Source organism: Schistocerca nitens, unplaced genomic scaffold (genome assembly GCF_023898315.1).
Source record: "Schistocerca nitens isolate TAMUIC-IGC-003100 unplaced genomic scaffold, iqSchNite1.1 HiC_scaffold_205, whole genome shotgun sequence".
In the NCBI taxonomy this organism is placed as follows: Eukaryota; Metazoa; Arthropoda; class Insecta; order Orthoptera; family Acrididae; genus Schistocerca; species Schistocerca nitens.
Genome location: NW_026045746.1, coordinates 13,994 through 26,333, shown reverse-complemented (window position 1 = coordinate 26,333; position 12,340 = coordinate 13,994). Strand labels below are relative to the sequence as shown.

The window sequence follows — 12,340 nt, the reverse complement described above, 5'->3', positions numbered from 1 at the left end:
TAGACCGTCGCGAGGCCGGCGCGAGCTACACCTAGCCGAGTGCTTACATCGTCCACCGCCAACTGCATATGTGTGTGTGTGTGTGTACACACGTATTCTGCGTGCGTGCGGCGGCGGCGACGACGACGACGACGTTCGCGAGGAGCTAAGGTCATAACTCCAAAAAATTTATTTAAAATTATCTGTGGCCGGACCATAAGAGACGCCAACGAGGCATCCGAAGGCACTGTCCTGTGCCCCCATAAATTACCAGCCTAGTGTAATGCGGCTGCAAGAGCGGTCAAGCACACAGCAAAAAAAAAAGAAAAAAAAAGTACTTAAGATAATCTAAATTAATTAAAACAATACGTGGTGTGTAAGCAGCTAACTACTGGGGACATCGACATCTACGACAAGTTTTGTCACCAGCTGAATATCTGATCACTGCAGAATATTAACCCATTTCAGGCTATGTTTTAATTAATTTTAGGTGGGCCGATCCCGGCGGTACTGCAATGCCGGGCCAACCCGCGACAGAGGTGGAGCAAGCCCCTAGCACTCCGTCATGAGCCAAAAATGAGTTTAATATTCTGGTCCTGCGATGCAGGACGTATCAGATACTAAGCTGATAAGAACAGATACTACACTTTGATCTTAGCCAAAAGGCCGAGAAGCGATAAGGAAAATCCGCAGTGGAAGGGCCTAAATGCTTGCAGCGTGTGCGCTCCACATGTGGGAGTGACACACGGTGGTACGGGCCGATATGGCAACAGGCGACCGTCGAAAACATCGCAAAAGCGAGTGCCGGAAGGAACGACATTTCACGAGAGCACTCATCAACAGCCCAGTACTAGCCTCCATGTCGAAGAGTAAACTGCGACTCCCATTTGAACGCCGCTAGCTGCCAGGGCAGCGGAGAAGCCGTGACGCCGCCCCACAGCAGCGCCAGGCCGGCGCGAGCTAGACCGTCGCGAGGCCGGCGCGAGCTACACCTAGCCGAGTGCTTACATCGTCCACCGCCAACTGCATATGTGTGTGTGTGTGTGTACACACGTATTCTGCGTGCGTGCGGCGGCGGCGACGACGACGACGTTCGCGAGGAGCTAAGGTCATAACTCCAAAAAATTTATTTAAAATTATCTGTGGCCGGACCATAAGAGACGCCAACGAGGCATCCGAAGGCACTGTCCTGTGCCCCCATAAATTACCAGCCTAGTGTAATGCGGCTGCAAGAGCGGTCAAGCACACAGCAAAAAAAAAAAAGAAAAAAAAAGTACTTAAGATAATCTAAATTAATTAAAACAATACGTGGTGTGTAAGCAGCTAACTACTGGGGACATCGACATCTACGACAAGTTTTGTCACCAGCTGAATATCTGATCACTGCAGAATATTAACCCATTTCAGGCTATGTTTTAATTAATTTTAGGTGGGCCGATCCCGGCGGTACTGCAATGCCGGGCCAACCCGCGACAGAGGTGGAGCAAGCCCCTAGCACTCCGTCATGAGCCAAAAATGAGTTTAATATTCTGGTCCTGCGATGCAGGACGTATCAGATACTAAGCTGATAAGAACAGATACTACACTTTGATCTTAGCCAAAAGGCCGAGAAGCGATAAGGAAAATCCGCAGTGGAAGGGCCTAAATGCTTGCAGCGTGTGCGCTCCACATGTGGGAGTGACACACGGTGGTACGGGCCGATATGGCAACAGGCGACCGTCGAAAACATCGCAAAAGCGAGTGCCGGAAGGAACGACATTTCACGAGAGCACTCATCAACAGCCCAGTACTAGCCTCCATGTCGAAGAGTAAACTGCGACTCCCATTTGAACGCCGCTAGCTGCCAGGGCAGCGGAGAAGCCGTGACGCCGCCCCACAGCAGCGCCAGGCCGGCGCGAGCTAGACCGTCGCGAGGCCGGCGCGAGCTACACCTAGCCGAGTGCTTACATCGTCCACCGCCAACTGCATATGTGTGTGTGTGTGTGTACACACGTATTCTGCGTGCGTGCGGCGGCGGCGACGACGACGACGTTCGCGAGGAGCTAAGGTCATAACTCCAAAAAATTTATTTAAAATTATCTGTGGCCGGACCATAAGAGACGCCAACGAGGCATCCGAAGGCACTGTCCTGTGCCCCCATAAATTACCAGCCTAGTGTAATGCGGCTGCAAGAGCGGTCAAGCACACAGCAAAAAAAAAAAAGAAAAAAAAAGTACTTAAGATAATCTAAATTAATTAAAACAATACGTGGTGTGTAAGCAGCTAACTACTGGGGACATCGACATCTACGACAAGTTTTGTCACCAGCTGAATATCTGATCACTGCAGAATATTAACCCATTTCAGGCTATGTTTTAATTAATTTTAGGTGGGCCGATCCCGGCGGTACTGCAATGCCGGGCCAACCCGCGACAGAGGTGGAGCAAGCCCCTAGCACTCCGTCATGAGCCAAAAATGAGTTTAATATTCTGGTCCTGCGATGCAGGACGTATCAGATACTAAGCTGATAAGAACAGATACTACACTTTGATCTTAGCCAAAAGGCCGAGAAGCGATAAGGAAAATCCGCAGTGGAAGGGCCTAAATGCTTGCAGCGTGTGCGCTCCACATGTGGGAGTGACACACGGTGGTACGGGCCGATATGGCAACAGGCGACCGTCGAAAACATCGCAAAAGCGAGTGCCGGAAGGAACGACATTTCACGAGAGCACTCATCAACAGCCCAGTACTAGCCTCCATGTCGAAGAGTAAACTGCGACTCCCATTTGAACGCCGCTAGCTGCCAGGGCAGCGGAGAAGCCGTGACGCCGCCCCACAGCAGCGCCAGGCCGGCGCGAGCTAGACCGTCGCGAGGCCGGCGCGAGCTACACCTAGCCGAGTGCTTACATCGTCCACCGCCAACTGCATATGTGTGTGTGTGTGTGTGTACACACGTATTCTGCGTGCGTGCGGCGGCGGCGACGACGACGACGTTCGCGAGGAGCTAAGGTCATAACTCCAAAAAATTTATTTAAAATTATCTGTGGCCGGACCATAAGAGACGCCAACGAGGCATCCGAAGGCACTGTCCTGTGCCCCCATAAATTACCAGCCTAGTGTAATGCGGCTGCAAGAGCGGTCAAGCACACAGCAAAAAAAAAAGAAAAAAAAAGTACTTAAGATAATCTAAATTAATTAAAACAATACGTGGTGTGTAAGCAGCTAACTACTGGGGACATCGACATCTACGACAAGTTTTGTCACCAGCTGAATATCTGATCACTGCAGAATATTAACCCATTTCAGGCTATGTTTTAATTAATTTTAGGTGGGCCGATCCCGGCGGTACTGCAATGCCGGGCCAACCCGCGACAGAGGTGGAGCAAGCCCCTAGCACTCCGTCATGAGCCAAAAATGAGTTTAATATTCTGGTCCTGCGATGCAGGACGTATCAGATACTAAGCTGATAAGAACAGATACTACACTTTGATCTTAGCCAAAAGGCCGAGAAGCGATAAGGAAAATCCGCAGTGGAAGGGCCTAAATGCTTGCAGCGTGTGCGCTCCACATGTGGGAGTGACACACGGTGGTACGGGCCGATATGGCAACAGGCGACCGTCGAAAACATCGCAAAAGCGAGTGCCGGAAGGAACGACATTTCACGAGAGCACTCATCAACAGCCCAGTACTAGCCTCCATGTCGAAGAGTAAACTGCGACTCCCATTTGAACGCCGCTAGCTGCCAGGGCAGCGGAGAAGCCGTGACGCCGCCCCACAGCAGCGCCAGGCCGGCGCGAGCTAGACCGTCGCGAGGCCGGCGCGAGCTACACCTAGCCGAGTGCTTACATCGTCCACCGCCAACTGCATATGTGTGTGTGTGTGTGTACACACGTATTCTGCGTGCGTGCGGCGGCGGCGACGACGACGACGTTCGCGAGGAGCTAAGGTCATAACTCCAAAAAATTTATTTAAAATTATCTGTGGCCGGACCATAAGAGACGCCAACGAGGCATCCGAAGGCACTGTCCTGTGCCCCCATAAATTACCAGCCTAGTGTAATGCGGCTGCAAGAGCGGTCAAGCACACAGCAAAAAAAAAAAAGAAAAAAAAAGTACTTAAGATAATCTAAATTAATTAAAACAATACGTGGTGTGTAAGCAGCTAACTACTGGGGACATCGACATCTACGACAAGTTTTGTCACCAGCTGAATATCTGATCACTGCAGAATATTAACCCATTTCAGGCTATGTTTTAATTAATTTTAGGTGGGCCGATCCCGGCGGTACTGCAATGCCGGGCCAACCCGCGACAGAGGTGGAGCAAGCCCCTAGCACTCCGTCATGAGCCAAAAATGAGTTTAATATTCTGGTCCTGCGATGCAGGACGTATCAGATACTAAGCTGATAAGAACAGATACTACACTTTGATCTTAGCCAAAAGGCCGAGAAGCGATAAGGAAAATCCGCAGTGGAAGGGCCTAAATGCTTGCAGCGTGTGCGCTCCACATGTGGGAGTGACACACGGTGGTACGGGCCGATATGGCAACAGGCGACCGTCGAAAACATCGCAAAAGCGAGTGCCGGAAGGAACGACATTTCACGAGAGCACTCATCAACAGCCCAGTACTAGCCTCCATGTCGAAGAGTAAACTGCGACTCCCATTTGAACGCCGCTAGCTGCCAGGGCAGCGGAGAAGCCGTGACGCCGCCCCACAGCAGCGCCAGGCCGGCGCGAGCTAGACCGTCGCGAGGCCGGCGCGAGCTACACCTAGCCGAGTGCTTACATCGTCCACCGCCAACTGCATATGTGTGTGTGTGTGTGTACACACGTATTCTGCGTGCGTGCGGCGGCGGCGACGACGACGACGTTCGCGAGGAGCTAAGGTCATAACTCCAAAAAATTTATTTAAAATTATCTGTGGCCGGACCATAAGAGACGCCAACGAGGCATCCGAAGGCACTGTCCTGTGCCCCCATAAATTACCAGCCTAGTGTAATGCGGCTGCAAGAGCGGTCAAGCACACAGCAAAAAAAAAAAAGAAAAAAAAAGTACTTAAGATAATCTAAATTAATTAAAACAATACGTGGTGTGTAAGCAGCTAACTACTGGGGACATCGACATCTACGACAAGTTTTGTCACCAGCTGAATATCTGATCACTGCAGAATATTAACCCATTTCAGGCTATGTTTTAATTAATTTTAGGTGGGCCGATCCCGGCGGTACTGCAATGCCGGGCCAACCCGCGACAGAGGTGGAGCAAGCCCCTAGCACTCCGTCATGAGCCAAAAATGAGTTTAATATTCTGGTCCTGCGATGCAGGACGTATCAGATACTAAGCTGATAAGAACAGATACTACACTTTGATCTTAGCCAAAAGGCCGAGAAGCGATAAGGAAAATCCGCAGTGGAAGGGCCTAAATGCTTGCAGCGTGTGCGCTCCACATGTGGGAGTGACACACGGTGGTACGGGCCGATATGGCAACAGGCGACCGTCGAAAACATCGCAAAAGCGAGTGCCGGAAGGAACGACATTTCACGAGAGCACTCATCAACAGCCCAGTACTAGCCTCCATGTCGAAGAGTAAACTGCGACTCCCATTTGAACGCCGCTAGCTGCCAGGGCAGCGGAGAAGCCGTGACGCCGCCCCACAGCAGCGCCAGGCCGGCGCGAGCTAGACCGTCGCGAGGCCGGCGCGAGCTACACCTAGCCGAGTGCTTACATCGTCCACCGCCAACTGCATATGTGTGTGTGTGTGTGTACACACGTATTCTGCGTGCGTGCGGCGGCGGCGACGACGACGACGTTCGCGAGGAGCTAAGGTCATAACTCCAAAAAATTTATTTAAAATTATCTGTGGCCGGACCATAAGAGACGCCAACGAGGCATCCGAAGGCACTGTCCTGTGCCCCCATAAATTACCAGCCTAGTGTAATGCGGCTGCAAGAGCGGTCAAGCACACAGCAAAAAAAAAAAAGAAAAAAAAAGTACTTAAGATAATCTAAATTAATTAAAACAATACGTGGTGTGTAAGCAGCTAACTACTGGGGACATCGACATCTACGACAAGTTTTGTCACCAGCTGAATATCTGATCACTGCAGAATATTAACCCATTTCAGGCTATGTTTTAATTAATTTTAGGTGGGCCGATCCCGGCGGTACTGCAATGCCGGGCCAACCCGCGACAGAGGTGGAGCAAGCCCCTAGCACTCCGTCATGAGCCAAAAATGAGTTTAATATTCTGGTCCTGCGATGCAGGACGTATCAGATACTAAGCTGATAAGAACAGATACTACACTTTGATCTTAGCCAAAAGGCCGAGAAGCGATAAGGAAAATCCGCAGTGGAAGGGCCTAAATGCTTGCAGCGTGTGCGCTCCACATGTGGGAGTGACACACGGTGGTACGGGCCGATATGGCAACAGGCGACCGTCGAAAACATCGCAAAAGCGAGTGCCGGAAGGAACGACATTTCACGAGAGCACTCATCAACAGCCCAGTACTAGCCTCCATGTCGAAGAGTAAACTGCGACTCCCATTTGAACGCCGCTAGCTGCCAGGGCAGCGGAGAAGCCGTGACGCCGCCCCACAGCAGCGCCAGGCCGGCGCGAGCTAGACCGTCGCGAGGCCGGCGCGAGCTACACCTAGCCGAGTGCTTACATCGTCCACCGCCAACTGCATATGTGTGTGTGTGTGTGTACACACGTATTCTGCGTGCGTGCGGCGGCGGCGACGACGACGACGACGTTCGCGAGGAGCTAAGGTCATAACTCCAAAAAATTTATTTAAAATTATCTGTGGCCGGACCATAAGAGACGCCATCGAGGCATCCGAAGGCACTGTCCTGTGCCCCCATAAATTACCAGCCTAGTGTAATGCGGCTGCAAGAGCGGTCAAGCACACAGCAAAAAAAAAAGAAAAAAAAAGTACTTAAGATAATCTAAATTAATTAAAACAATACGTGGTGTGTAAGCAGCTAACTACTGGGGACATCGACATCTACGACAAGTTTTGTCACCAGCTGAATATCTGATCACTGCAGAATATTAACCCATTTCAGGCTATGTTTTAATTAATTTTAGGTGGGCCGATCCCGGCGGTACTGCAATGCCGGGCCAACCCGCGACAGAGGTGGAGCAAGCCCCTAGCACTCCGTCATGAGCCAAAAATGAGTTTAATATTCTGGTCCTGCGATGCAGGACGTATCAGATACTAAGCTGATAAGAACAGATACTACACTTTGATCTTAGCCAAAAGGCCGAGAAGCGATAAGGAAAATCCGCAGTGGAAGGGCCTAAATGCTTGCAGCGTGTGCGCTCCACATGTGGGAGTGACACACGGTGGTACGGGCCGATATGGCAACAGGCGACCGTCGAAAACATCGCAAAAGCGAGTGCCGGAAGGAACGACATTTCACGAGAGCACTCATCAACAGCCCAGTACTAGCCTCCATGTCGAAGAGTAAACTGCGACTCCCATTTGAACGCCGCTAGCTGCCAGGGCAGCGGAGAAGCCGTGACGCCGCCCCACAGCAGCGCCAGGACGGCGCGAGCTAGACCGTCGCGAGGCCGGCGCAAGCTACACCTAGCCGAGTGCTTACATCGTCCACCGCCAACTGCATATGTGTGTGTGTGTGTGTACACACGTATTCTGCGTGCGTGCGGCGGCGGCGGCGGCGGCGGCGGCGACGACGTTCGCGAGGAGCTAAGGTCATAACTCCAAAAAAATTATTTAAAATTATTTGTGGCCGGACCATAAGAGACGCCATCGAGGCATCCGAAGGCACTGTCCTGTGCCCCCATAAATTACCAGCCTAGTGTAATGCGGCTGCAAGAGCGGTCAAGCACACAGCAAAAAAAAAAGAAAAAAAAAGTACTTAAGATAATCTAAATTAATTAAAACAATACGTGGTGTGTAAGCAGCTAACTACTGGGGACATCGACATCTACGACAAGTTTTGTCACCAGCTGAATATCTGATCACTGCAGAATATTAACCCATTTCAGGCTATGTTTTAATTAATTTTAGGTGGGCCGATCCCGGCGGTACTGCAATGCCGGGCCAACCCGCGACAGAGGTGGAGCAAGCCCCTAGCACTCCGTCATGAGCCAAAAATGAGTTTAATATTCTGGTCCTGCGATGCAGGACGTATCAGATACTAAGCTGATAAGAACAGATACTACACTTTGATCTTAGCCAAAAGGCCGAGAAGCGATAAGGAAAATCCGCAGTGGAAGGGCCTAAATGCTTGCAGCGTGTGCGCTCCACATGTGGGAGTGACACACGGTGGTACGGGCCGATATGGCAACAGGCGACCGTCGAAAACATCGCAAAAGCGAGTGCCGGAAGGAACGACATTTCACGAGAGCACTCATCAACAGCCCAGTACTAGCCTCCATGTCGAAGAGTAAACTGCGACTCCCATTTGAACGCCGCTAGCTGCCAGGGCAGCGGAGAAGCCGTGACGCCGCCCCACAGCAGCGCCAGGACGGCGCGAGCTAGACCGTCGCGAGGCCGGCGCAAGCTACACCTAGCCGAGTGCTTACATCGTCCACCGCCAACTGCATATGTGTGTGTGTGTGTGTACACACGTATTCTGCGTGCGTGCGGCGGCGGCGGCGGCGGCGGCGGCGACGACGTTCGCGAGGAGCTAAGGTCATAACTCCAAAAAAATTATTTAAAATTATTTGTGGCCGGACCATAAGAGACGCCATCGAGGCATCCGAAGGCACTGTCCTGTGCCCCCATAAATTACCAGCCTAGTGTAATGCGGCTGCAAGAGCGGTCAAGCACACAGCAAAAAAAAAAGAAAAAAAAAGTACTTAAGATAATCTAAATTAATTAAAACAATACGTGGTGTGTAAGCAGCTAACTACTGGGGACATCGACATCTACGACAAGTTTTGTCACCAGCTGAATATCTGATCACTGCAGAATATTAACCCATTTCAGGCTATGTTTTAATTAATTTTAGGTGGGCCGATCCCGGCGGTACTGCAATGCCGGGCCAACCCGCGACAGAGGTGGAGCAAGCCCCTAGCACTCCGTCATGAGCCAAAAATGAGTTTAATATTCTGGTCCTGCGATGCAGGACGTATCAGATACTAAGCTGATAAGAACAGATACTACACTTTGATCTTAGCCAAAAGGCCGAGAAGCGATAAGGAAAATCCGCAGTGGAAGGGCCTAAATGCTTGCAGCGTGTGCGCTCCACATGTGGGAGTGACACACGGTGGTACGGGCCGATATGGCAACAGGCGACCGTCGAAAACATCGCAAAAGCGAGTGCCGGAAGGAACGACATTTCACGAGAGCACTCATCAACAGCCCAGTACTAGCCTCCATGTCGAAGAGTAAACTGCGACTCCCATTTGAACGCCGCTAGCTGCCAGGGCAGCGGAGAAGCCGTGACGCCGCCCCACAGCAGCGCCAGGCCGGCGCGAGCTAGACCGTCGCGAGGCCGGCGCGAGCTACACCTAGCCGAGTGCTTACATCGTCCACCGCCAACTGCATATGTGTGTGTGTGTGTGTGTGTACACACGTATTCTGCGTGCGTGCGGCGGCGGCGACGACGACGACGTTCGCGAGGAGCTAAGGTCATAACTCCAAAAAATTTATTTAAAATTATCTGTGGCCGGACCATAAGAGACGCCAACGAGGCATCCGAAGGCACTGTCCTGTGCCCCCATAAATTACCAGCCTAGTGTAATGCGGCTGCAAGAGCGGTCAAGCACACAGCAAAAAAAAAAAAGAAAAAAAAAGTACTTAAGATAATCTAAATTAATTAAAACAATACGTGGTGTGTAAGCAGCTAACTACTGGGGACATCGACATCTACGACAAGTTTTGTCACCAGCTGAATATCTGATCACTGCAGAATATTAACCCATTTCAGGCTATGTTTTAATTAATTTTAGGTGGGCCGATCCCGGCGGTACTGCAATGCCGGGCCAACCCGCGACAGAGGTGGAGCAAGCCCCTAGCACTCCGTCATGAGCCAAAAATGAGTTTAATATTCTGGTCCTGCGATGCAGGACGTATCAGATACTAAGCTGATAAGAACAGATACTACACTTTGATCTTAGCCAAAAGGCCGAGAAGCGATAAGGAAAATCCGCAGTGGAAGGGCCTAAATGCTTGCAGCGTGTGCGCTCCACATGTGGGAGTGACACACGGTGGTACGGGCCGATATGGCAACAGGCGACCGTCGAAAACATCGCAAAAGCGAGTGCCGGAAGGAACGACATTTCACGAGAGCACTCATCAACAGCCCAGTACTAGCCTCCATGTCGAAGAGTAAACTGCGACTCCCATTTGAACGCCGCTAGCTGCCAGGGCAGCGGAGAAGCCGTGACGCCGCCCCACAGCAGCGCCAGGACGGCGCGAGCTAGACCGTCGCGAGGCCGGCGCAAGCTACACCTAGCCGAGTGCTTACATCGTCCACCGCCAACTGCATATGTGTGTGTGTGTGTGTACACACGTATTCTGCGTGCGTGCGGCGGCGGCGGCGGCGGCGGCGGCGACGACGTTCGCGAGGAGCTAAGGTCATAACTCCAAAAAAATTATTTAAAATTATTTGTGGCCGGACCATAAGAGACGCCATCGAGGCATCCGAAGGCACTGTCCTGTGCCCCCATAAATTACCAGCCTAGTGTAATGCGGCTGCAAGAGCGGTCAAGCACACAGCAAAAAAAAAAGAAAAAAAAAGTACTTAAGATAATCTAAATTAATTAAAACAATACGTGGTGTGTAAGCAGCTAACTACTGGGGACATCGACATCTACGACAAGTTTTGTCACCAGCTGAATATCTGATCACTGCAGAATATTAACCCATTTCAGGCTATGTTTTAATTAATTTTAGGTGGGCCGATCCCGGCGGTACTGCAATGCCGGGCCAACCCGCGACAGAGGTGGAGCAAGCCCCTAGCACTCCGTCATGAGCCAAAAATGAGTTTAATATTCTGGTCCTGCGATGCAGGACGTATCAGATACTAAGCTGATAAGAACAGATACTACACTTTGATCTTAGCCAAAAGGCCGAGAAGCGATAAGGAAAATCCGCAGTGGAAGGGCCTAAATGCTTGCAGCGTGTGCGCTCCACATGTGGGAGTGACACACGGTGGTACGGGCCGATATGGCAACAGGCGACCGTCGAAAACATCGCAAAAGCGAGTGCCGGAAGGAACGACATTTCACGAGAGCACTCATCAACAGCCCAGTACTAGCCTCCATGTCGAAGAGTAAACTGCGACTCCCATTTGAACGCCGCTAGCTGCCAGGGCAGCGGAGAAGCCGTGACGCCGCCCCACAGCAGCGCCAGGACGGCGCGAGCTAGACCGTCGCGAGGCCGGCGCAAGCTACACCTAGCCGAGTGCTTACATCGTCCACCGCCAACTGCATATGTGTGTGTGTGTGTGTACACACGTATTCTGCGTGCGTGCGGCGGCGGCGGCGGCGGCGGCGGCGACGACGTTCGCGAGGAGCTAAGGTCATAACTCCAAAAAAATTATTTAAAATTATTTGTGGCCGGACCATAAGAGACGCCATCGAGGCATCCGAAGGCACTGTCCTGTGCCCCCATAAATTACCAGCCTAGTGTAATGCGGCTGCAAGAGCGGTCAAGCACACAGCAAAAAAAAAAAAGAAAAAAAAAGTACTTAAGATAATCTAAATTAATTAAAACAATACGTGGTGTGTAAGCAGCTAACTACTGGGGACATCGACATCTACGACAAGTTTTGTCACCAGCTGAATATCTGATCACTGCAGAATATTAACCCATTTCAGGCTATGTTTTAATTAATTTTAGGTGGGCCGATCCCGGCGGTACTGCAATGCCGGGCCAACCCGCGACAGAGGTGGAGCAAGCCCCTAGCACTCCGTCATGAGCCAAAAATGAGTTTAATATTCTGGTCCTGCGATGCAGGACGTATCAGATACTAAGCTGATAAGAACAGATACTACACTTTGATCTTAGCCAAAAGGCCGAGAAGCGATAAGGAAAATCCGCAGTGGAAGGGCCTAAATGCTTGCAGCGTGTGCGCTCCACATGTGGGAGTGACACACGGTGGTACGGGCCGATATGGCAACAGGCGACCGTCGAAAACATCGCAAAAGCGAGTGCCGGAAGGAACGACATTTCACGAGAGCACTCATCAACAGCCCAGTACTAGCCTCCATGTCGAAGAGTAAACTGCGACTCCCATTTGAACGCCGCTAGCTGCCAGGGCAGCGGAGAAGCCGTGACGCCGCCCCACAGCAGCGCCAGGCCGGCGCGAGCTAGACCGTCGCGAGGCCGGCGCGAGCTACACCTAGCCGAGTGCTTACATCGTCCACCGCCAACTGCATATGTGTGTGTGTGTGTGTACACACGTATT

At 51.4% G+C, this 12,340-nt stretch overlaps 13 non-coding genes across 13 annotated transcripts; all 13 read right to left on the bottom strand.

Annotated features, from left to right (window-relative positions):
• Positions 1-464: 464 nt before the first annotated feature.
• Positions 465-657, bottom strand: LOC126220812 (U2 spliceosomal RNA). The gene has a single exon (XR_007543165.1). It is a non-coding gene; the product is annotated as a U2 spliceosomal RNA (small nuclear RNA).
• A 746-nt stretch (positions 658-1,403) lies between these two features.
• LOC126220811 (U2 spliceosomal RNA) lies at positions 1,404-1,596 on the bottom strand. Its single transcript, XR_007543164.1, has one exon. It is a non-coding gene; the product is annotated as a U2 spliceosomal RNA (small nuclear RNA).
• Positions 1,597-2,342: 746 nt separating this feature from the next.
• On the bottom strand, positions 2,343-2,535 carry LOC126220810 (U2 spliceosomal RNA). The gene has a single exon (XR_007543163.1). It is a non-coding gene; the product is annotated as a U2 spliceosomal RNA (small nuclear RNA).
• Positions 2,536-3,281: 746 nt separating this feature from the next.
• LOC126220807 (U2 spliceosomal RNA) lies at positions 3,282-3,474 on the bottom strand. The gene has a single exon (XR_007543161.1). It is a non-coding gene; the product is annotated as a U2 spliceosomal RNA (small nuclear RNA).
• Positions 3,475-4,220: 746 nt separating this feature from the next.
• LOC126220806 (U2 spliceosomal RNA) lies at positions 4,221-4,413 on the bottom strand. Its single transcript, XR_007543160.1, has one exon. It is a non-coding gene; the product is annotated as a U2 spliceosomal RNA (small nuclear RNA).
• Positions 4,414-5,159: 746 nt separating this feature from the next.
• Positions 5,160-5,352, bottom strand: LOC126220805 (U2 spliceosomal RNA). Its single transcript, XR_007543159.1, has one exon. It is a non-coding gene; the product is annotated as a U2 spliceosomal RNA (small nuclear RNA).
• A 746-nt stretch (positions 5,353-6,098) lies between these two features.
• Positions 6,099-6,291, bottom strand: LOC126220804 (U2 spliceosomal RNA). Its single transcript, XR_007543158.1, has one exon. It is a non-coding gene; the product is annotated as a U2 spliceosomal RNA (small nuclear RNA).
• Positions 6,292-7,038: 747 nt separating this feature from the next.
• On the bottom strand, positions 7,039-7,231 carry LOC126220803 (U2 spliceosomal RNA). Its single transcript, XR_007543157.1, has one exon. It is a non-coding gene; the product is annotated as a U2 spliceosomal RNA (small nuclear RNA).
• Positions 7,232-7,984: 753 nt separating this feature from the next.
• LOC126220802 (U2 spliceosomal RNA) lies at positions 7,985-8,177 on the bottom strand. The gene has a single exon (XR_007543156.1). It is a non-coding gene; the product is annotated as a U2 spliceosomal RNA (small nuclear RNA).
• A 753-nt stretch (positions 8,178-8,930) lies between these two features.
• On the bottom strand, positions 8,931-9,123 carry LOC126220801 (U2 spliceosomal RNA). Its single transcript, XR_007543155.1, has one exon. It is a non-coding gene; the product is annotated as a U2 spliceosomal RNA (small nuclear RNA).
• A 750-nt stretch (positions 9,124-9,873) lies between these two features.
• On the bottom strand, positions 9,874-10,066 carry LOC126220800 (U2 spliceosomal RNA). The gene has a single exon (XR_007543154.1). It is a non-coding gene; the product is annotated as a U2 spliceosomal RNA (small nuclear RNA).
• Positions 10,067-10,819: 753 nt separating this feature from the next.
• Positions 10,820-11,012, bottom strand: LOC126220799 (U2 spliceosomal RNA). Its single transcript, XR_007543153.1, has one exon. It is a non-coding gene; the product is annotated as a U2 spliceosomal RNA (small nuclear RNA).
• Positions 11,013-11,767: 755 nt separating this feature from the next.
• Positions 11,768-11,960, bottom strand: LOC126220797 (U2 spliceosomal RNA). Its single transcript, XR_007543152.1, has one exon. It is a non-coding gene; the product is annotated as a U2 spliceosomal RNA (small nuclear RNA).
• Positions 11,961-12,340: the final 380 nt, after the last annotated feature.